The sequence below is a fragment of the Panthera uncia genome, assembly GCF_023721935.1.
Source record: "Panthera uncia isolate 11264 chromosome D3 unlocalized genomic scaffold, Puncia_PCG_1.0 HiC_scaffold_8, whole genome shotgun sequence".
NCBI lineage: Eukaryota > Metazoa > Chordata > Mammalia > Carnivora > Felidae > Panthera > Panthera uncia.
This window is the reverse complement of record NW_026057586.1, coordinates 69,402,654-69,428,021: the sequence shown is the minus strand read 5'-3', so window position 1 is coordinate 69,428,021 and position 25,368 is coordinate 69,402,654. Positions and strand designations below refer to the sequence as shown.

Genomic DNA, 25,368 nt, shown 5'->3' with positions numbered 1-25,368 from the left:
GCCCCAGGCATCCAAAGTATGCCGGAGCCCTGTCTGGATTCTGAGTCTGGCAAGAAAGGAACCAGTCCTGCAGGCAAACCCTCAAAAGCCAGAATGTTGAACACATGTTCCACTCATCCCTTTCCCTCCCAGAGAAAAAGCTTCAAGTTGAATATTTTCTCCTGATCACACCAAGCTATGTTGGCTTGGAGTAAGGGCTATTACTGGTGAAATGTAATGACTTTTTCTTACCCATTTCAGTTCAGCTGTCCTTGGCTTTGTGCTTACTTGGGGTACTGTGACTTTTTAACCAGTTTCTGGAGTTTTCAAAAAGGCTTTCTGGACTATGGGTTATTTTTAAGTCCGTGTCTCTGTTGGGGAACAAGATCTGGAGCATCCTGTTCCACCTTCTTGCTGATATCACTCCAGCTTAAATATTTTGAGTTGTGGGTTCTTTGGTAATTTGATAAAAACAAACTTCTTTCTGGGAAAAAATATGTACTTATGTACATACATACATACATACATACATAAAATACAAAATATGAATTTTGGGAGAGTTGTATGTATACTCATAAGTCCTATCCATGGACTCTGATTTTAAAATCTTGGTATATTGGGGCACCTGGGTGGCTCAGTCGGTTGAGTGTCCGACTTCGGCTCAGGTCATAATCTCGGAATTTAGGAGTTTAAGCCCCGCGTCGGGCTCTGTGCTGACAGCTCTGAGCCTGCAGCCTGCTTTGGATTCTGCATCCCCCTCTATCTCTGCTCCTCCCCTGCTCACACTCTGTCTCTCTCTCAGAAAGAAATGAACATTGAAAAAAAAATCTTGGTATAGTCCATTCCTTGAGTGTAAACTCAGCAGGCATGTATTACTCTAGTCCTACACATTCCAAAGAAAGGACTGACCCTTGACCAGCTGCTGGTACATAATCTCTCAGCCTTTGGAATGTCTTGCCTGATAAGAGTGTTTTTATACACCTGAAACCTTGAGCCACATTGTATCAGTTTGACCAGATAGATCTGCGAACAGTGTGACTTATGGTGAACACTTGTTTCTGTACACCTAAGACCCTGGGTCACACTATATCAGTTTGATCTATGTGGCCTGGAGACTGTTAGGTAAGGTTAGGCAAAACATGCCTATGTAACTAACAAATAAAAATTCAAGACACACACAAACACACACACACACACACACACACACACAGGGTGGCAACCCTTTGCAAGTGTTGTCACACATCATTGTTGGGAGAATTAAGTGCTGTGTGTGAGACTGGCAGGGTACAACTGGAGACCTGCCCCTGGTTTATCCTGAACTTGGCCCTATGTGCCTTTTCCTTTTGTTGATTCTAATCTGTATCCTTTCACTGTAATAAACCATAACTATGAGTGTCACTGTTTTTCTGAGTTCAATGCGTCCTTCCAGTGCATTATTGAAAGTGAGAGTAGTCTTGGGGAAATTCATATTGAACTAGACAATCTGTTATACCCACTGCTGCAATAAGGCCACATGTCTAAGTGCTAGGAAAGTATAAAAGCTCATAGATAAATAAGATTGTGCCTTGGGCTTCAACCTTGGCCCTCTCCAGCCTTCTAAATCTAAGTGATAGAAATCATTTACATGGGAGACATTATTTTCTTTCTTATTGCTTCCGATTTATTTCACCCAATATGTCGTTCTATATCTTATTCTTTGCATTCTGTATCAGGCTATACTTAAAGAGAATAATTTTTTTTAAGATTTTATTTTATTTATTTATTTATTAAAAAAAATATTTTTAATGTTTAGTTTTGACAGAGAGAGACAGAGCATGAGTGGGGGAGGGGCAGAGAGAGAGGGAGACACAGAATCCGAAGCAGGCTCCAGGCTCTGAACTGACAGCACAGAGCCCAATGTGGGGCTCGAACTCACGGACAGTGAGATCATGACCTGAGCCGAAGTCGGACACTCAACCAACTGAGCCACCCAGGTGCCCCTAAGATTTTATTTTTAAGTAATCTCCACACCCAACATGGGGCTCAAACTTACGACCCCAAGGTCAAGAGTCACTTGCTCTACTGACTGAGCCAGCCAGGCACCCATATAGGGAATCTTTTTGTGTGTTTCATTTTAATTCTTGAAATTAATTTATTTTTAAAAGATTTGTCGAAATGTAATTTATATACAATAAAATTCACTCTCCATAAGTATATAGTTCTGTGAGTTTAGACAGACGTTTACCACATCAAGATATAAAACATTTCCATTACCCTGTAAAGTTCCTCATGCTCCCTTTTAGGAAAGTCTCCTCACTCTCCCCCTCCCATGTTCCTAGCAGCCGCTGATTTGTTTTCTGTTCCTATAATCTTGCCTTTTCCAAAATATCGTGTAAATGGAATTATATGGTATGTATTCTTTTGTGTAGGATTTTTTTTTAACCTATCACAGTGCTTTTGTGATTATTCCATATTGTTGCATGTGTCAGTAGTTTGTTCCTTTTTATTACCTAGTAATATTCCATTGCATGGAGGCACCACAGTTTGTTTTTCCATTCACCAGTTGTTGGACATTTGGATTGTTTCAAGTTTGAGGCTATTATGTGAATTAAGCTGCTTGAACATTTGCATTCAGGTGTTTGTGTGGACATACGTTTTTGTTTCTTTTTTTTTTTAATTTTTTTAATGTTCATTTATTTTTGACAGAGAGACAGAGCATGAGTGGGGGAGGGGCAGTGAGAGGGAGACACAGAATCTGAAGCAGGCTCCAGGCTCTGAGCTGTCAGCACAGAGCCCCACGCAGGGCTCGAACTCATGGACCGCGAGATCATGACCTGAGCCAAAGTCGGACACTTAACCAACTGAGCCACCCAGGCGCCCCTTTGTTTCTTTTGAGTAAATACTTAAAAACAGGATTGCTGTATCACATGGTAAGAGCATGTTTATAGAAAATTGCCTAATGTTTTTCCAAATGGCTTTGCCAGTTTTGCATTTCCACCAAAGTATACGATTTCCAGTTGTTATTTATTCTCACCACTACTTAGCATTGTCAACTTTTAAAATTTCAGCCATTTACTAGGTATGTAGTAATAACTCACTGTGATTTTAGTTCATATTTCCCTAATAACTGATAATGTTGAACATCTTATGCTTATTTGTCATTTTAATATCTTCTTTGGTGTAGTTCAAATCTTTTATCCATTTTTAATTGGGCTGTTCATTTTTTTATGGAATTATAAGAGTTCTTTATATGTTCTGGATACAAGTCCTCTATCCTAAATATGTTTTACAGTTATTATTTCCCAGTCTGTATCTTGTCTTTTCATTTTCGTATCTTCATATCTTCATCTTTTGATGAATGCTCTCTAGTTTGTAGAGATAGTTTATCAATTTTTTTTTAATGGTTTGTGGTTTTGTCTCCTAAGAAGACTTTGCCTAACACAGAATAAGAAATCTTTTTCTTGTTTTCTTCTATATGTTTGAGCCCACACTTTAGTAGCTCTCAACCTTTTTGGTGTCAGGACCCCTTTATTCTGAAAAATGACTGAGCCAAAATGTATCTGGACGTACAAAGGACCTAGAATACCCAAGAAATCTTGATAAAGAAAAAATTTTAAGTTTGTTTTGTTTATTTTGAGAGAGAGAGTGAGAGAGAGAGAGAGCATGCATGCATGCACATGGGAGGGGCTAAGAGAGGGGGAGAGAGAGAGAATCCCAAGCAGGCTCCACATTGTTGACACAGAGCCCAACTCGGGGCTCAGACTCACAGACTGTGAGATCATGACCTGAGCTGAAGTCAAGAATCAGATGCTTAACCAACTATCCACACAAGCACCCCAAGAAAAACATTTTTAAACTAAAAAATCACTGATTTTCAAAGTTGGAGGATTTAACCAGTGTGTTTCAAGATTCACTATAAAGCTACAGTAATGAATACAGAGTGCTTTTGGAAGAGGCAGGGTCAGATACACCACTGGAATAGAATAGTCTATAAATAGACCCACAGATATATGCTTTCTTGATTTACATCAGAAGTGCCACTGTAATTACATAGGGGAATGATGTTGGAACAACTGGATATATTTGAGGAAAAATGAGGCCTGACTTTCTATATACAAAATTTCTTATATAAGTATATCATAGATTAAATTCAAAAGGTAAAACAATTTACCTTCCAAATTTTATTTTATTTATTTTTTTAAGTAAGCTCCATGCCCAATATGGGGCTTGGACTCATGACCTGAGATCAGGAGTCACATGCTCTACTGACTGAGCCAGCCTAGCACCCCCCACCTCCCCCAAACAATCCAACTTCCAAATAAAAGCATAGGAGAATATTTTCCTGATATTGGGGTAGATAAAGATTTCTTAATCTGGTTACAAAATGAACTAAACTAAAAAAGGGAAATTGATACATTGGACTTAAAGTTAAGAACATCTGATCATAAAGAGACATCATTAAGAAAGTAAATAAGCAAGCTGTAGACTGAAGAACTCATACACAGAATATATGAAGAACTACAAATCAATAAACAAAAGATGTTCAGTTTTAAAATGATCAAGATTTGAACAAGCATTTCATGAAAGAAGACGTTCAGGTAGCCAATTAACATATTTAAAGGTAATCAGAATAACATCAAAGAAATACAAATTAAAACCATAGTAACACATTCAGCAGAATGGATAAAAACATGTTAAACTGCAATTACCAAATGTTGCTGAGGATATGAAGTAACTGGAACTCTCATACATTATTATTTGGCAGTTTCTAATAAACCCAAACATACACCTACTGTGGGACCCAGTAATTCTACATCCTGGCATATGCTGAAGAAAAAGTAGTTCATATATCCACTGAATACTGCTGGAATATTGCTGGCATACTACCAGCATTAATAAAAATGAAAAGTCTGTAAGTACACAGAATGACATGTATGAATCTCAAAAACACTGTGTTGAGAGAAAAAAGCCAGTCACAAAAGAATACATACTATATGATTCCATTCATATGAGGTTTAGGAACAAGCAAAACTAATCTATGATGATTGGGGTGCCTGGGTGGCTCAGTCAGTTAAGTGTTTGACTTCAGCTCAGGTCATGATCTCACAGTTTGTGGGTTTGAGCACCACATAGGGCTCTCTGATGTCAGCACAGAGCCCACTTCAAACCTTGTCCCCTTCTGTCTCTGCTCCTCTCTCCACTGTCTCTCAAAAATATAAAATAAACATTTTTAAAAAACCTTAATCTATGATGATAGAAATCAGAATAATGGTTACCTCTGTGGATTTAGGTAGTGATTAAATAAGGCACAAGGAATCCTTCCAGGGTGATGGAAATGGCCAATATCTTGAACTGGGTAGAGGTTTATATATGTATATGAAAATTAAGCTGCATGTTTAGTTTGTGTGCTTTCTGTATGTAAATTATGCCTTAGTAAAAAAATAATTTTAAATAAAAAAAATTACTGAGGACCCCCAGAGAACCGTTATGTGAGTTATATCTATGAAATCTTACCATATTAGAAATTGAAATGAAATTTTAAATACTACTAACTCATTTTAAATAAGTCATTACATATTAATATATTTATAAGAAATTTATAAGAAATGACTATTTTCTAAAAAATTATAGAAGTGGCATCATTTTACATGTTTGCAAATTTCTTTAATGTCTGGTTTAAAGAAGACAGCTAGATTCTCAAAACTGGTTCTGCAACTAATTGGTTAAAATACCATGTCATGCAGCCTTTTGGAAACTCTTCTGTACACATATTGGAGAAAATGAGTAAAAAGACAAATAACAGCTTATGATAACAGTTTTGACCTTATGATCCCCCAAAAGAGACTTTGAGCCCCTAGAGTGCCCCATCACTACATATTGGGAGCCACTGCTCTGACCTGTACACCTATGCTGCCTCTTTAGCATGTTGTGAGAAGAGAAGTGAAATACCCAAGTTTAGAATGGGTTTCACGTTAGCTACTATTTATTATTAGTATCTTTCTCATTTTTCACAGTTCTGTTCCCTACCTCCCTTACATCTTCTAGGTTCAGTAGCTATGGAAACTTTTTCCTCTCACCCTGCCCTTCTCCAATGGAGGCCATAGTCCAGCAGGCAGGGAGATGAAAGCACTAGGACACATGAGCATGGCAGGAGCTGAGCTCCATTTCAAGGTGACCTTGATCACTCCACCCTCTTAGCTTAATTATCATAATTTGCTTCTAGAATAAGACTTTGTTTTATCTTTGAACTAAAAGGTCACCCCTGGAACCAAATGGGAAGCACCCTAGGCAGTGACTGGGTAACCTCAGCTTGTCTCATACCAGTTCACATCATGTCCTTTCCAGAGTCAGTGCTGCTGTAAGGTCTTTGACTTGGCATGCCCTTGCTTTCTTAGTGTGTTTTTAGTTACAGTTTAGAGCTGCAGCCATATGACTGTTAGAAAGATACTGGCTGGCTTTCTGAAATGTATCTTATGTGAGAGAATGGGACATATACTTCAGAATAATTTTTTCTAATATTTTATTATGAAAAATTGCAAACATACAAGAAAGTTGAAAGAATTTTATAGCATATACTCATGTACTATCTAGATTTTACAATTTGTATTTTCCTATTGTTGCTTTATTACATATATGTATCTACTTATCAATCCCTCTATCCATTCCACAAATCATCTTGTATTTTATGCATTTCAAAGTAAGTTACAGACATAAATACACTTCACCCCTCAACAATTCATGCATATATTTAGCTAGAGCTTAACATTTGTTTATAGGGCTTTTTTTAATTTTTTATTTTTTTTAATTTTTTTTTAATGTTTATTTACTTTTTGAGAGAGAGCAAGAGTACAAGCAGGGGAGGGGCAGGGAGAGAGGGAGACAGAGGATCGGAAGCAGGCTCCGCACTGACCGCACAGAGCCCGAGGTGAGGCTCGAACTCACGGACTGTGAGATCATGACCTGAGCCAAAGTCGGATGCTCAACTGACTGAGCCACCCAGGCGCCCTAGGGTTTTTTTTTTTGTAAAGTAAAATTCACATACAGTTTATCCAAAGACTTGAAAACTTATGTTCACACAAAAACCTGCACACAGATGTTTACAGCAGCTTTATTCATAATTGCCAAAAACTTGGAAGCAACCAAGATGCCCTTTGCCCTTTAGTAGGTGACTGGGTAAATGAACTGTAGTACATCCAGACAATGGAATATTATTCAACACTAAAAGGAAATGAGTTATCAAGCCATGAAAAGACATGGAGGAAACTTAAACGCATAAAAGCTTCACACTGTATGAGTTCAGCTCTATGGCATGCTGGAAAAGGCAAAAACCATGAAGACAGTCAAAAGTTTGCCAGAGGGGCAAGTATGGGGGTGGGGTGGAAGTGGGATGGTGAATAGGTGGAACACAGAAGAGTTTTAGAGTAGTGAAAATATTCTGCATGATACTATAATGGTGAATACATGTTGTACATTTATCCAAACCCATAGAATGTAAAAAAACAATAGTGAACCCTAATGCAAACCACAGACTTCGGGTGTTTATGATGTGTCAATGTAGATTCATCAATTATAACAAATGTAGAATTCTGGTGACTGATACTAATAATAGGGGAGGCTGTGCATGTGTAGGTACAAGGGATATATAGGAAATCTCTGTACCTTTCTTTCAGTTTTGCTGTGAACCTAAAATTACTCTAAAAAAAATTAAGTCTTTAAAAAAATTAGTCAAGTCAAGAGAATGAGCACTATAGAAGACAAGGACTACTGTTCATTAATTAAAAAAAAAATCATGTCCAGTGAAGTGGACAAATCATAACTGCACCATTTGGTGAATTTTGACACCATTTTGTGAATTGTATTCACATAGGTATCCTATATTGAATCATTAAAATATTACTATCACCCCCGAGAGTTATTTCATGGCCCTACTCAGTCAGTCTTGTCCCCACCACACTCCCAGAGGCAGCAACCTGTTTTCAAAATAATTTTTAAAATATTTTTGGGAGGGGCACCTGGGTGGCTCAGTTGGTTGGGCGACCCACTTTGGCTCAGGTCATGATCTCACAGTTTGTGAGTTCGAGCCCCGCGTCGGGCTCTGTGCTGACAGCTCAGAGCCTGGAGCCTGCTTTACCTTCTGTGTCTCTGCTCTCTCTACCCCTCTCTTGCTCATGCTCTGAGTCTCTCTGTCTCTCAATAATAAATAAACGTTAAAAAAAAATTTTTTTTTTAATATTTTTGGGAAATTTCTTTTTTGGGAAATCTCTGGATTATTTCGGCCCATTGTACTTGGTTACAGGCTCTATAAAAGTTACAGAAAATTTCCAGTCTTAACTTAGATGATAATAGATACTTTGTGTATGTGACTCTTTTTTCCTAAAAGTCATTTTAAATTATGGAACAGAGAACTGATCTTCAAGCTGCAAAAGGTGTTCAATTCAAATATTTTATTTCCATAATACTGAATTGCATAGATCTTGGGAAAAGTAAATTTAATGGTAAAACTTTCAAAAGAAAATTAAACAGGTCACAATCACTCATTCCCATATATCAATAGTCCATTGAAAGTGAAGCTTTCAATGTATCGTGCATGGTGAAAAGGAAGCTCTCAGGCTTCAGAGTTGCAAGATACTATTAAAGCCCTGTGACAATAAACCAGACTGGCCCCAGGGCCTGTTTCCTGGACATCAGCACTCCAGGCAGGTTGGAACCTTTCACAGCTAGTGGAAAATACTTCCTGCAGTGCTTAATTATACATGTCTTGAGGTTTGAGGATAAACTCCGTATCAAAAGAAGGCTTGAATCCCAAAGAAGTATTGAGTGGCTCTCACTTATTCCTTCCTTTGTCCCACTAAAATGGTTTTGTAGGGGCGCCTGTGTGGCTCAGTCGGTTAAGCGGCCGACTTCAGCTTAGGTCATGATGTCGCGGTCCGTGAGTTCAAGCCCCGAGTCAGGATCTGTGCTGACAGCTCAGAGCCTGGAGCCTGTTTCAGATTCTGTCTCCCTCTCTCTGACCCTCCCCCGTTCATGCTCTGTCTCTCTCTGTCTCAAAAATAAATAAACGTTAAAAAAAAAAAATTTTTTTTTGAAAAAAAAATAAAATGGTTTTGTAGTGCATGGATAATTGTGTGAACACTTATTTATTAAGTCCTCCTATAAACCTATCCCTGTGAAGCATGTGAGGATGAAAATAGAATTCCCAGTTTCAAGGGGTTTGCAGTTGTCAGAGAGGAAGAATTTCCGGTCCTTATAGCTGGACTAAAAATCAAATTGATATGAGACAGATTAACAGGAGAAAATCAAATTTAATTGCACATGTACTGGGAATCCACACAGATATAAAATTCCAGAGACAATTAGGCAAAATGAGGTATATATGACATTCTGAACTAAAGATAAAGGGGTAGGGGCCTGGGACTTCAAATGAAGGAATGTAACTCACAGGAAGATGAAAAAGAGTAAATGTTTGGTAAACAAATGTTTTCTGGGCCAGTGGGAAACAATAGGACACAGAAGACTTTGATCAAATAGGCCTTTGCTGCATTCCTTCCTGTCTGCCATACCTGGTTCATATCATAATGTAGTTGTCTATGGTAATAACGCTCTTCCTGGAGCAAGTCCTCTATCTAAATTCTTTCTAGGCTGTTGAGGGGAGAGATAAAGAGTTTTTCCAGAATCTGCTGGGTTTTGCTTGCTTTTTAACTCGAAATAACCTTCATGCCAAAGTGGCCCACCTTGAGGTGGCCTGCCCTTTGGCACTTCCACTAAGTAGTTCTGGGCTTTATGAGGTGAATCAGAAAAGAATTCTGACTACGAGGATTGGGAATGATGGAGAGGGGACTCGTGGAAGAAGGAAAATTTGAAACAGGCCTTGAAAGATTGGTAAGATTTTTGACAAAAATGGATGAGAAGAAAGAGCCAACCATTTTTCATACTGCAGTCTGAATGATTTTTCTGAAGCACAAATCTAATTATTGAATTCCTCTACCTAATGCCCTTCAGTGATGATAAATATCAACACCACTTTGTTTTGTGAGACAATGGTGCCTGGCATAGTGGATGAGGAAACTGAGGCCTAGTAGAGGCCATGTCATCCTCAAAGCCAGTGATTAATGGTACAACCATACTGGAGCTCAGTGCCTTTACAGAATACTCCTCTCCTGAGGCACTTCAACGGCCATTCTTGGTATGTATGTATGTATGTATGTATAAATAAATGAATGTAAGTGTGTATATGTATACATGTGTGTGTGAGTATGTATGTATATAGCATCCTGAGAATAGAAACTTCACAAATTGATAAAAAAATATTTTTCATAAATCATTAGCAAATCTTACAGAAAACAATAAAGGGACTTTTAATCAGATTAGTCAATAATGAGATAAAGGTGCTTGCTAGTGCTGTTCTTTTAACCTTGTTTTAGATTCTAGGATCTGGGGATGAGAAAAGGAAATGAGGTCTAAATATTAGAAAAGACCATAATATTTGCAGGTGACAGTTATCTAAATAGGAGTCCAAGGAAACTGAGTAAAAACAATCTTTAGAACTAATAAGATTTAGGGGCACCTAGGTGGTTCAGTCAGTTAAGTGTCCAACTTCGGCTCAGGTCATGATCTTGTAGTGTGTGAGTTCGAGCCCCATGATGAACTCTGTGCTGACAACTCAGAGCCTGGAGCCTGCTTCAGATTCTGTGTCTCCTTCTCTCTCTGCCCCTTTCCCACTTGCTCTCTCTCTCTCTCTCAAAAATAAATAATAGAAACATTAAAAAAAAAAACTAGTAAGATTTAGCAAGAAGTTAGAAATACGATAAATATAGTTTTCCTATGTATTAGCAACAACCAGTTATAAATATAACAGGAAGAAAATCTCATTCACAGTATCACTAAAAACTAAAATATATAGGAACACATTTTAAAAGAATAATCAACTTTTTAATGCTTACTGAAATACATTCCTGGACAGTAAAACTTTACTTATTTTTTTTTTTTGTTAAGATTTTAAGTAGTCTTCACACACAACATGGCACTCGAATTTACAACCTTGAGGTTGCATTACCCACCAACTGGGCCAGTCAGGTGCCCCAAATATACCACTTAAAATTTTTTAAGTAATTTCTACACCCAACATGGGGCTCAAACTCACAACCTCTGAAATCAAGAGTTTCACGCTCTACTGACTGAGCCAGCCAGGTGCCCCTGGATAGTAAACTTGATCTTGTAAAGCTATTACTTCTTCCTTAAACTATAAACTGAATGCAGTTCTCATAAGAAGTCCATTTTATTTTAAAATAAAATTGGGAGTTGACAATTAAGTTCTAAAGTTTATCTGGAAGAATAACAACACATGAAAAGAAGGAAATTCTGAGGAAGGATAATGGAGGTGTGGAAGACCTATCCTTTTATTTATTTTATTTATTTATTTATTTTTAACATTCTTTTTTTTTTTATTTTATTTTTTAAAATTTACATCCAAATTAGTTAGCATATAGTGCAACAATAATTTCAGGAGTAGATTCCTTAATGCCCCTTACCCATTTAGCACATCCCCACTCCCACAACCCCTCCAGGAACCCTCAGTTTGTTCTCCATATTTATAAGTCTCTTCTGTTTTGTCCGTCTCCCCGTTTTTATATTATTTTTGTTTCCCTTCCCTTATGTTCATCTGTTTTGTCTCTTAAAAGTCCTCATATGAGTGAAGTCATATGATTTTTGTCTTTCTCTGATTGACAAATTTCACTTAGCATAATACCCTCCAGTTCCATCCATGTAGTTGCAAATGGTAAGATTTCATTCTTTTTGATTGATGAGTAATACTCCGTTGTGTATATGCTACATCTTCTTTATTCATTCATCTGTCGATGGATATTTGGGCTCTTTACATACTTTGGCTATTGTTGATAGTGCTGCTATAAACATAGGAGTGCACGTGTCCCTTCAAAACAGCACACCTGTATCCCGTGGATAAATGCCTAGTAGTGCAATTGCTGGGTTGAGGGTTGTTCTATTTTTAGATTTTTGAGGAACCTCCATACTGTTCCAGAGTGGCTGCACCAGCATGCATTCCCACCAACAATGCAAAAGAGATCCTCTTTCTCCGCATCCTTGCCAACATCTGTTGTTGCCTGAGTTGTTCATGTTAGCCATTCTGACAGGTATAGAGTGGTATTTCATCGTGGTTTTGATTTTTATTTCCCTGATGATGAGTGATGTTGAGCATTTCTTCATGTGTTAGTTGGCCATCTGGATGTCTTCCTTGGAGAAGTGTCTATTCATGTCTTTTGCCCATTTCTTCACTGGGTTATTTGTTTTTTGGGTGTTGAGTTTGATAAGTTCTCTATAGATTTTGGATACTAACCCTTTATCTGATATGTCGTTTGCAAATATCTTCTCCCATTCCGTCGGTTGCCTTTTAGTTTTGCTGATTGTCTCCTTCCTTGTGTAGAAGCTTTTTATTTTGATGAGGTCCCAGTAGTTCATTTTTGCTTTTGTTTCCCTTGCCTCCAGAGACGTGTTGAATAAGAAGTTGCTGTGGCCAAGATCAAAGAGGTTTTTGCCTGCTTTCTCCTCAAGGATTTTGATGGCTTCCTGTCATACATTGAGGTCTTTCATCCATTTTGAGTTTATTTTTGTGTATGGTGTAAGAAAGTGGTCCAGGGTCATTCTTGTGCATGTCACTGTCCAGTTTTCCCAGCACCACTTGCTGAAGAGACTGTCTTTATTCCATTGGATATTCTTTCCTGCTTTGTCAAAGATTAGTTGGCCATACGTTTGTGGGTCCATTTCTGGGTTCTCTCTTCTGTTCCATTGATCTGAGTGTCTGTTCTTGTGCCGGTAACATACTGTCTTGATGATCACAGCTTTGTAATACAGCTTGAAGTCCAGTATTGTGATGCCTCCGGCTTTGGTTTTCTTTTTCCAGATCGCTTTGGCTATTTGGGGTCTTTTCTGGTTCCATACAAATTTTAGGATTATTTTTTATAGCTCTGTGAAGAATGCTGGTGTTACTTTGATAGGTATTGCATTGAGTATGTAGATTGCTTTGGGTAGTATTGACATTTTAACAATATTTGTTCTTCTTATCCAGGAGCATGGAATCTTTTTCCATTTTTTTGTGTCTTCTTCAGTTTCTTTCATAAGCTTTCTGTAGTTTTCAGTGTATAGATTTTTTACCTCTTTGGTTAGATTTATTCCTAGGTATTTTATGGTTTTTTGTGCAACTGTAAATGGTATCAATTCTTTGATTTCTCTTTCTGTCGCTTCATTGTTGGTGTATAGGAATGCAACTCATTTCTGTGCACTGATTTTATATCCTGCAACTTTGCTGAATTCATGAGTCAATTCTAGCAGTTTTTTGGTGGAATCTTTTGGATTTTCCACATAGAGTATCATGTCATCTGTGAAGAGTGAAAGTTTGACCTCCTGGCCGATTTGGATGCCTTTTATTTCTTTGTGTTGTCTGATTGCAGAGGCTGAGACTTCTAATACTATGTTGAATAACAGTGGTGAGAGTGGATATCCGTATCTTTTTTTTAAATTTTTTTTTTAATGTTTATTTATTTTTGACAGAGAGAGACAGAGCATGAGAGGGGGAGGGGCAGAGAGAGAGGGGGACACAGAATCTGAAGCAGGCTCCAGGCTCTGAGCTGTTAGCACAGGGCCCAACACAGGGCTCGAACTCACTGCGAGATCAGGACCTGAGCCGAAGTCAGACACTCAACCGAATGAGCCACCCAGGCACCCCGGACATTCCTGTCTTGTTCGTGACCTTAGGGGTAAAGCTCTCAGTTTTTCCCCATTGAGGATGATATTAGCATTGGGTTGTTCATATATGGCTTTTATGATCTCGAGGTATGCTCCTTCTATCCCTACTTTCTTGAAGGTTTTTATCAAGAAAGGATGCTGTATTTTGTCAAATGCTTTCTCTGCATCTATTGAGAGGATCATATGGTTCTTGTCCTTACTTTTATTGATGTGATGAATCACGTTAATTGTTTTGCAGATATTGAACAGCCCTGCATCCCAGGTATAAATCCTGCTTGGTACAAGACCTATCCTTTTAAACATGAAGATGTTGTATAAAGCTATAAAAATTAAAATAGTGTATTATAGGTCAAGAATAAGCAAATCAATGGAATAGAAGAGAGATCCAAAAGCAGAGCCACACATATATGGTAATTCAGTGTATGACTAGGACAGCTTTCACATCTGTGGGGAAAGTGTAGACTAGATGATGTTGGAAGATGAGGTAGTCACTTGGGGAAATGATCACATTAAATCATAATTTACTACTAAGTGCAAAGATAAATTCCAGATGGATTAAAAACTAAATTTAAAATATAAATCTGCATAAAATATGGGGTGCCTGGGTGGCTCAGTAGGTTAAGCAACTCTTTTTCTTTTTTTTTTTTTTTAAATTTTTTTTTTTTAACGTTTATTTATTTTTGAGAGATGGAGAGAGACAGAGCATGAACGGGGGAGGGGCAGAGAGAGAGGGAGACACAGAATCGGAAGCAGGCTCCAGGCTCTGAGCCATCAGCCCAGAGCCCGACGCGGGGCTCGAACTCACGGACGCAAGATCGTGACCTGAGCCGAAGTCGGAGGCTTAACCGACTGAGCCACCCAGGCGCCCCGGTTAAGCAACTCTTGATATCAGCTCAGGTCTTCCTCTCAGGGTCATGTGTTCAAGCTGCATTGGGCTCTGCACTGGGTGTGGAGCCTACTTTAAAAAAAAACTGTATGAAATATAAAGCTATATATAACTGGAAAAAATTGATTAAAAAAGATCTTGGAATAGAGAAATTCTTATATAAATCACAAAACCAAAAAGCCATAAAGGGGGAAAATGCTAAGAGATGTGACTATAATAAAAGTAGCAAAGTTTTGTGTCAGATACTGAATTAGGAAAAAGGGAACCAACCACCCTAGTTATTTTAGTGGGAAGAACTTATTCCAGGGGTTCATTAAAGAGGTATAGAAGACTCAAAAGACAGAGGGGATCCCTGAGGTACCATGTAAATAGTACCCACAGGAAACAGTTTCCACCCATAGGGCTGGGAAAACAAGGGGAGAATTTGGAGTAATGGATACCTAGAAGCTTGGAAGAGGGTCCTGACAAGAGCTGGAACCCAGACCTCTGATGTTGGGGTATATATTAGTTTTCTATTCCTATTTCTATTGTAACAAACTACAAATTTAGTAGCTTAAAACAGGTTATTTTATAGTTGTACAGGTTAGAAGTTTGACACAGATCTCACTAAGCAAAAAAATCAAGGTGCCAGTAGGGCTGTGTTCCTTCTGGAGGCTCTTGGGAAAACATTTCCTTGCTTTTGCCAGCTTCTGGAGGGTTCCCATATTGGTTTCTGACTCTTTCCTTCATCTCCAAAGCCAGCAATGGCCAGCTATGTCCTTCACACATTGCACCACTCTGACTTTGACCTTTCTGCCTCCTGCTTCCACTTTTAAGGACATTTGTGATTACATTGGGGCCACCCACCTAGATTATGGAGAATAATCTCCCATTTCAGCATTCTTAACTGTATCTGCAAATTCCTGTTTGCACTGTAAAATACCATATTCAGTAGGTTCCAGCAATTAGGACGTGGATATCTTTGATATTATACTGTCTATCACAGAGTACTTCCTGGCTGGTACCTCCAGAAGGTGTAATAAGTCTCATTCTGGGAATGCTATAAGAGCCTGGAAACTGGAACAGAATATTGCCTTAATGGTAAAGAACCAATCCTAGAGCAAACACTGACAGTAGGTAGCAGCAAGCAAAACAGGAAGGAGCAACTCTCTTCTCTCTTCTCCTGTATTCTTGTCTGTCTCTAGTGCTCCCCTGTTGGTGGGATTTGTCAGGAAGACAGCTGGGCAAGGAGACCTATGGTTTTGCAGAATTTCATTTCCAGTGTTGCAGAGCAGAATGTAGAAGGATGGGCTTAAACAATAGCTTAGTAACTAATGAAGATGCCATTAAAAAAATAAAGTTAAGGGACACCTGGGTGGCTCAGTTGGTTAAGTGGCCGACTTCAGCTTAGGTCATGATCTCGCGGTTCATGAGTTCAAGCCCTGCATCTGGCTCTGTACTGACAGCTCAGAGCCTGGAGCCTGCTTCAGATTCTGTGTCTCCCTCTCTGCCCCTCCCCTGTTTGCACTCTGTCTCTCTCTTTCTCTCAAAAATAAATAAACATTTAAAAAAAAATTTTTTAAGCCAAACTTCTAAAAACAGAAGAGTATAATGGTGGTTACCAAGGAGTAGGGTTTGGGGGAAATGGGGAGATATGGTCAAAAGTTAGACTTTCAGTTATAAGATGAATAAGTTTGGGGATCTAATATACAGCATGATACTTATAATTAATACCATATAAACTTAAAAGTTGCTAAGAGAGCAGTGGTAATCATTTCACAATATGTTAAGTGTATCAAGTCAACATGTTGTATACCTTAAACCTACACAATGTTGTATGTCAATTATATCTCACTAAAGCTGGGAAATAAATACTTACGTTAAAAAAGAAGAAAAGTTTGTTATCACCTAAGAAATTAAAGAGGATAAACAGAAACCCAAGATAATCAGAAAGAAGAAAATAACAAATTAATATAGAGAAAACAAACCAGAGAGAAAATCACCAAAGCTAATAGTTGGTTCTTGTTCTTTGTAAAAAGAGCAGCCAGATTGTTAAGCTCTAGCTTGATGGACCAAGGAAGGAAAAAAGGAAGAAAACATCCATTACAGAACATAAATATCAGAAATAAAAAGGAGTTATTACTGATAATTCCTAGCAAAATTTTGAGGAAGAAGTAACACCAATCTTACACAAATTTTATCAGAGAATGGAGAAGAAGGTAACACTTCTGAGTTCATTTGATGAGGCCAGTATTACCTGTGTAAAAAGACCTGATGAGAACTTACAGAAAAACACAGTTATAGACCAACATCCCTTATGAATATAGATGCAAAATACTTAAATCTGTCAAAGGAAGAAGGATAAAAAAGTAAGTAGAAATTTTCCTGGAGACAGTCAGTTCAGTATGTGGAAGAAAGTAAAACTAAGCAAAGAAGGGATAATGGTCTTAGAAAGTTGTAAGGTGCAAGTAATAACAAATCTAGATTAAAACACCAGTGAAATTACCTTTTTTCCATCTCTCCAAATGGAAGAGATTTAAAATCATCACCTGATATTAGTTAGGGGGAATATGTAAACGTTATTGGTGGAAATGTAACACAGCACAACCTCTTGGAGCATGATTTGGCAATGCCTATTAAAAATGAGGATTCAGTCCATGTATCTTCCATGTTTAGATCCAGCTTCTGAACACTGGAGAATGGCAAGTCCAAGTGAGCATAGGTGTGCATAATATAGTGTTAGATGTAAAAGAGCAGGTTTTATACTAAACATTATATAAAACATGATTCAATTTTTATGAATTACATTTATGTATATGTCCATAGGAGAAAAAAAGACTGTTCAAAAATATAAATAGTGATTATTTCTGGATCTTAGAATTATGAATGATTTTTATTTTCTTCATTTTGTTTGTTGGTATTGTCTGAATTTTAAAATGATGGTAAACATTGTTTCTGTAGCAAAAAAAAAAAAAAATTAAAGGTTATTAAAGGAATAAAATTACCAAAGTGGTTAAAGGCACTCCCAGGTTAGCATATAGTTGTGGAAAGAAGCGTTTTATTCCCAAACCAGTACAGTTTGCCTTCAATCACCCCCACTGAAATCTTTATACTGGCAGTTAGTGAGTGGGCTTTGTCTTTTCTAGAGGATAGACATAAATGCTAAAAGTATCTGAAAGAAACCCAGATAAAAACTCTGAAAACTGAAGAAACTGTTTTTTATGTCAAAATCCTACTTTCAGACACCAGTAGAGGTTCATTATCCAAGACGTTGCAGAATGGAATTGTAACCCTGACATGTTGCCCTGTCACATCTAGAAGAAACTGTTCATCTCCAGAGAGAAAAGCGCCTTCTTAGAGCCAGTCTCCAGCATTCATGGATCCCAGCTAGAGGTAAAACTGTTTCTTCACTTCCTCATTTGATTACTTTTTAGTCTCTCTCTAGAGTCACCTTCAAAGGATTCCTGGATACTCCTTTCTCTTCCAGGTTGACCTCCCCTTTCTCTGCCCAAGTCTGCCCCACTGCCAGCCCACCCCAACCTGGGTTTCTGGTTCCACTGTGGACTGTAGACACAGTCCCAAGCCCTTAGTTCTTCAAAGTAGAGCATGTACCAGCCCAAGAAACATTTCTCTTAAGGTTTCTGATAGCTCCCAGCACATATTTCTTCTTCTTCCTCTTCCTCTTCCTCTTCTCCTCCTCCTCTTGTTCCTCCTCCTCCCCCATCTTTTTTTTTTTTTTTTTTTTTTTTTTTTTTTTTTTTAGAGTAGTCTTCACACTCAGCTCAGAGCCCAACGTGGGGCTTGAACTCATGACCCTGAGATCAAGACCTGAGCTGAGATCAGGAGTCAGACACTTTACTGACTGAGCCACCTAGGCATCCACCCCCCTCCCCCCCTTTTTTTTTCCCCAGCACATACTCCTATGACTTGTGCTAAGTGGCTCTCTTTCAGGGTAGAAAAGGGAAGAAATATAGGGGTCTTATGAAATAGGGAAGCCTTTACTTCCACAAAGTCAAACCACATACTGTACCTTTAGGGCTGACATAAGAGGTAATTGCATGTTTGGATACTGCTAGGCTTTCACCGTGATGGATGATAATGTACACTTTGTCTCAGAAAAAAACTATGATCACTTAGGGAACTAAATTTGCTAACAGATTATGACATACTACACCAAGGGAATATTAAGAGACAGTAGAAATTGTTGGATATAGAAATATTTATATATAGACATATATACATGGGTTAGTATACACATATGTATTTCCTAGCTCTGCTGCTGAGAGTACCAAACAGCAGTGACACTCCAGTAGCATTGAGTATATCTAATGCCCAGATCTTGGTTTCCTTTTTTTTTTTTAATGTTTTATTTATTTTGAGAGCAAGTGACAACGAGTAGGGGAGGGACAGAGGAAAAGAGAGAGAAAGAATCGAATCCCAAGCAGGCTCCATGCTGTCAGTACAGAGCCTGACATAGGGCTCCATCCCACCAAACGTGAGATCATGACCTGAGCCAAAATCAAGAGTCGAATGCTTAACCGACTGAGCCACCCAGATACCCGGCTTTTTTTCTTTTAAGCTCTGTGGCCAACATGGGACTTGAACTCATGACCACAAGATCAAGAGTTGCATGCTGTCCTGACTGAGCCAGCCAGGCACCCCTAGATTTTGGTTTCTAATTCTGTTCTCTAATAAAAGAAACCAGGGCACCTTGGAGAAATGGCTGATTTTAAGACTGAGGTAGGAAATACACAAGATGAGCCTTTTGTAAGGAAGAAAGTAAGGAAGTGCTCATCAGACAAAAAAAAAAAAAAAAAGAAAAGAAAAAGAAAAACAATAAAGATGGCATATGTCAAAGGGCACAGGAGACAACTGAAAAAGCTCCCAGTGGCCAAAACTGGAACAATTGAAACAACATAAATAAAGGAGGGAATTAAATTTGCCATCAGGATTAGAAAAGTTTATTACTACACCATAGAATGTCAAAGAGACTGTAGAGATTGTCACATGTAGAAATATTATGATCCATCAGTGCAGAAGCCTAATAGTACCCAAGCAGGTGAATAAACTTTATGTCAGGGGCGCCTGGGTGGCTCAGTCAATTAAGCGTCCAACTTCAGCTCAGGTCATGATCTCACAGTTTGTGACTTCGAGCCCCACGTCCAGCTCTGTGCTGACAGCTCAGAGCCTGGAGCCTGCTTCAGATTCTGTGTTTTTCCATCTCTCCCTGCTCATGCTCTGTGTCTCTCTGTCTCTCAATAATAAATAAACGTTAAAAAAATTTTTTTTGAAATAGTAAACCTTATGTCAGCCCTAAAGGAATATAACCCAAAATGTAAGTAAAGATCTGTGAGTCAATACTGATAGTAATCAATGATTGTATAAATGGAGGAGACTGGACAAATCCCCTTTGCAGAACTCTGTGTAGATACTTCGCTCTCAGTGAGACAGACCATAACTTCCTGCACATAGTGATTTCCTTCCAACCCTGGAAGTATGAAAAGGGAGGAAAAGAGACACTTTGCAGTGGAGAAACTTGACAAATACTACCTCAGCCAGGTGCCCAAGCTCAACATCAATAGTGACATGTTATAGTATATACCCTTGAGTGGCTGTCTTGAGAATGGCACCTAAAAACCCTAGTCTAAGCATGAGAAAAACATCCGACAAATTCTAATTGAGGGACATTCTACAAAATACCTGACCAGTACCTCAAACATGTCAAAGTCATCAAAAATAAGGAAAGTCTAAGAAACAAGAAAAGCCAAGAAAAGCATAGAGCTGTGATGACTGAACATAAGGTGATATCCTCCATGGGATCCTGGGACAGAAAAAGGACATTAGGTGAAAACTAAGGACATCTGAATAAACTTTGGACTGTAGTTAATGTCACCATGTAATAGAAGATGTTAATAATAGGGGAAACTAGGTGCAAGGTACATGGGAACTCGGTACTATCTGCTCAATTTTTCTGTGAACATAGGGGCACCTGGTGGCTCAGTTGGTTAAGCGTCCGACTTCAGCTCAGGTCATGGTCTCATAGTGGGTTTGAGCCCAACATCAGGCTCTGTGCTGACAGCTCAGAGCCTGGAACCTGCTTCAGATTCTGTGTCTCCCTCTCTCTCTGCCCCTCCCCCACTCATGCTCTATCTCTCTCCATCTCTCAAAAATAAATAAACGTTGAAAAAAAATTTTTTTAATTTTTTTCTGCAAATCTAAAAGTTTATAAAATAAAAAGCTATTTTTAAAAATCATATGAGAAATCACACATAGAAAAGGAGTCTGTAGAAAATTATTCCAAGTTAAAAGTTTTATTTATTTTTTAATTTTTCTTTTTTTAATGTTTATTTTTGAGAGAGACAGAGTATGAGTGGGGGAGGGGCAGAGGAAGAGGGAGACACAATCTGAAGCAGCCTCCAGGCTCCGAGCTGTCAGCACAGAGCCCAATACGGGGTTTGAACCCATGAACCATGAGATTCTGACCTGAGCCGAAGTTGGACGCCTAACTGACTGAGCCACTCAGGTGCCCCTCCAAGGTAAAAGTTTGTTTTAAAAAGAACTGCAACAGGGCACCTGGGCGGCCCAGTCGGTTAAGCTTCTGACTTTGGCTCAAGTCATGATCTCACAGTTTGTGAGTTCGAGCCCTGCATCAGGCTTGTTGCTGTCAGCATGGAACCTGCTTCAGATCCTCTGTCTCCCTCTCTCTCTACCCCTCCCCCACTTGTGCACACATGCTCGCTCGCTCTCAAAAATAAACAATAAATTAAATTTTAAAAAATTAAAAAAATTACAGTGTGATTATTGTTCAACCCAGAAATGTCACTTTTTAAAACCCAACAAAAATGTTTACAAAGCATACAAAATATATGCAAAAACTACTAATTGGAGCTGTTTGCAGAAAGCAAAACGTGGAACACATATTGGAAGGCAATTGTATGGTATTGTGGTTGGCCAGATTCTAAGATGAAGACACAATGACCTTGAGTGTGGGTGAAACTTGTGACAGCATGAATTCCGTTCCCATGAGTAGCTTATCAGATGGGCCAGCTGACCTGAAGAAAGAGTGGTTATCCTGAGTGGCCCTGACCTAATCAGGTGACTCCTCCAAAAGGACTAAGCTCTTCCTTAAAAGAAGTATAAAGCTTGAGGTATTATTGGTTCTGAAGATGAAGGAAACCTCCAGGAACCGAGAGTGGCCCTGACTGAAGCCAGCAAGGAAATGAACTGCAGTCCTAAATCTGCAAGGAGGTGTATTCTGCCAACAATGTGAAAGAGGTTGGAAGATGGCTCTAAGTCTCAGTGAGAGAGCAACCCTGGGGAGACTCTGAGCAGAAGACCAGCCACTCAGTGCCAGCCTCCTGACCCATGGAAACTGTGAGATAACAAATTTGTATCATTTTAAGCTACTAATTTGGTGGCAGTTTGTTACACAGGTATATCCAGGTTGTGGTTAGCCATTCAGACCAGTGGAGCATATCTGCATATACTCACCCAGAAGGAAACCCAAGATTACTGATTGAATAAGGGCAGTTGCAAAAATTATATGTAGCATGATTCCGTTTACACAAAACTAAAGATGTTTGTGAATGGCAGAAAGTCTGGAATGGTAACACCAAAGTGCTAGCTGAGGAGTAGGATTCAGCAGAAGAACCTTCACTTGTTAATACAATTCTATGCTACTACAGAGTTTGTTTGGGTGGAGGGTGGTTCTTTTATTTACAAAGGAACATGCATTTTGTTTTTAATTAAAAAGACAAACTAGCTCAAACCTTTAACAACCCTTTACTGACCCTCAGGATCACATCCAAGCTCCTTACTGAGGCCCTTCTTGATCCAGCTCCACTGGTCTCCAGGCCTCCTCTGCCACCTTGCCCCCAGCCACCTTCCAGTCCCACCTGCTCCAGCTCCAGGAACTCCCTGTGCTCTGCCTTCTAGACTAGGAACTTCTTTCTGCCATTCATTTCCCCTTCCCTTTGTGGGGCTCACTTGCCCTTCAGGGCTGATGCTTTCTGAAATACTTTCTTCCCTGTTCTTTTAGCACCATATCCTCATTTTTTTCCTTCTTGACTGTCTTTGCTAGCTCCATTTCTCCTTCCTGATCTTTTTTTAAGTTTATTTATTTTAAGAGAGAGAGCACACAAGTGTACAGGGGAAGGGCAGAGAGAGAGAGAGAGGGAAAGGGACAGAGAGAGAATTCCAAGCAGGCTCCGCACTGTCAGCAAGGAGCCCAACATGAGGCTTGATCCCACAAACTGTGAGATCATGACCTGAGCTGAAACCAAGAGCCGGAAGCTCAACCGAACTACTTAGGCATCCCTCTTCTTGATCTGTAGGTTAGTTTTTGCCTCCTATTCTTTCTGTCACACATCCACCTGCGGCCCAGACATCCGTTTGAGCACAACATTTGGACAGCTTTCTTCAAAACAAGCCCCCAGACTTCCCCGGGACTCACAGACACTCATTAGATGACACCATGTCCTTCCCACTGTGCAGGACAAAGATCTGGCTTCTCCCCTCTCTATACCCCAAACACTTTATTGCACTGTTCCTCCCTTTTCACCTGATCCCCCTGCAAGTGCCCTGTACCTCTTCCAGAAGCTCTGTAAAAACACAGCTCTGATGAGGGTGCCTGGGTGGCTCAGTTGGTTAAGCATCTGACTCTTGCTCTCAATTTAGGTCACGTCACGATTTCACAGTTGAGCCCTGCATCAGGCTCTGTGCTGACAACTCGGATCCTGGAGCCTGCTTTAGACTCTGCCCCTCCCTCCTCTCAAAACTAAAATAAACATTAAAAAAAAATCCACAAATCTGATGGGGCACCTGGCTGGCCCAGTTGGTAGAGCATGTGACTCTTGATCTCTGGGTCAAGAGTTCAAGACCCACATTGGACACAGAGTCTACTTTTAAAAAGTGGGGGCAGCTGCCAGAGTGGCTTAGTTGGCCAAGCGTCTGACTTCAGCTCATGTCATGATCCCATAGTTCATGAGTTCGAGCCCTGCATCAGGCTGGGCACTGACAGTGAGGAACCTGCTTGGGATTCTCTTTCAAAATAAATAAAAATAAAACTTAATAGTAGAAGGTCCTCTGATGTTACTTCTGAAAAAAATCTTTCAAAGGCCTCCCATGGCTCTAGGGATGAAGACCACATTCTTTAAGTTCAGACTCGGCTTATCTGAGTCTCCCCTTGCCCTCTGCACTCTAGCCTCCCTGCCCTTTCAGTGCCTCCTTTCAAATGGCCTTGCATCCAGGGCCTCTGCTCTTGCTAGCCTGGCCTGGAGCCTGCCCTCCACACACCCTCCCCTGTCTACCAGTGGTGCCTAGTTACCACCTCTGTCTCTTTTCACAGAAATCATACTTCTCAAGGAAGCTTTCCTGATGCCCCAACTATACCAAACCCCTAATGTGGGTACTTGGAGCCTCCTTTCCTTTCCTTCATAACCCTTCTCACAGTTTTCCATGAAGGTTTGCATAATGCATGGATTCACTAGACTATAAGACCCCAAGGCTAGGGACTGAGCCTGCTTTCCTCCTTTTGTATCCCCTGGACCTAGCAAGGATAGGCACTCAATAAATACAAATATAAAAGTTGAGGGAGAGGAGATAGACATGGGGTACATGGGGTAAAGTACATGGGGTAAAGAATGATTAGGTGTGACTGGAATGCAGGCTTTGGTGAGATAGAGCTGGAAAGCCCAGCTGTTGTCAGAATGGGAAGCATGCAGATACCAGACTAAAAATTCAAGTTTTTTTGTGAATCCAGGGATGTCAGCTAAGCTTCCTGAACAGGACCACGGTTATATGATCAGTTCAGTGGAGAATAAATGGGATGACCTAGTACATTCTAAAAGCCTTTGACAATAAGTTTGAATTGATATTGGCTATGGAACAAGGAATTTGGGGGGGAGGGTGGATTATATTTTCTGTGTGCTATGTCCATTGAGTCTTAGGTATTACTGCTGTAAGTAACACTGGAAGACTTTCCACTCAGTGGTCCTAGTGCTTCATACATTAGCTCATCAGGATGAAAAGAGCTGTGATAATAGGCAGCAGAGCATTTCTGCATCCTTTTCCAGCTAGGAATCCAATATTTTTTTGATTCAATTTTTTTTTAAATAGATATTTACTGAAGTGAGCAAGGATTTGTAGCTGTTTGGAGCCTGAGTGGCAGATGAAACCAGCTCGGAGACTTCTTGGAGCACAAGTATGAGTTCCACCCCAGAGGCTGCTGCAGGGTGCCCAGGCTGCACACTGACCACCTCCACACTTGCAGAGCTGAGGGGATCGCAGGTAAGAGGTCCCTAATCACTGCGTGATTAGGCTTGTGAGAGAACATACTCTGACCAGAGGTATGGCCTTGGTGGAGGTTTCAGCTTCGAAAGCCGGGCCGGGATTACTCAGTTGCTCCTCCCTCCACCTCCTGAGGGACGCTGAGTTGTATTTAAGCAGTCCCACATCGCTACCTGTAACTGTGTATGCCAGAGTAACTCAGCCATGCCTCTACCTAAGCTATAAAGAACTAATTAACCACATTTAATAGCCCATAATTTGTTATTTCTGTATTCTATTCCCAAGGTTCCCTCCTAAGTTATTACCCAGGAAGAAACCTAAAACTGCACATAAAACTGCATATTTCATGGAAACGAAGTGAGCTCTTTTTTTTATCTCCCTATGATTTAAATCAGTGGGTCTTCCTAGTTGGAAATGAGGTTCATTCCACAGATGGGAAAGGATGCCACTCCCTGTTTCCCATCATTATGATGCGGACATATAGACAGGACTGGCTACAT

The 25,368-nt window shown here is 39.6% G+C and overlaps 1 long non-coding RNA gene across 1 annotated transcript in view; it reads left to right on the top strand.

The window, feature by feature from the left end:
• LOC125914520 (uncharacterized) overlaps positions 1 to 25,368 on the top strand; it is a 55,705-nt gene that overhangs the window by 21,054 nt on the left and 9,283 nt on the right. The window contains exons 2-3 of the long non-coding RNA XR_007455328.1: positions 17,824 to 17,974; positions 24,698 to 24,868. This is a non-coding gene — a long non-coding RNA (uncharacterized LOC125914520). The remainder of the gene's footprint in view (positions 1 to 17,823; positions 17,975 to 24,697; positions 24,869 to 25,368) is intronic.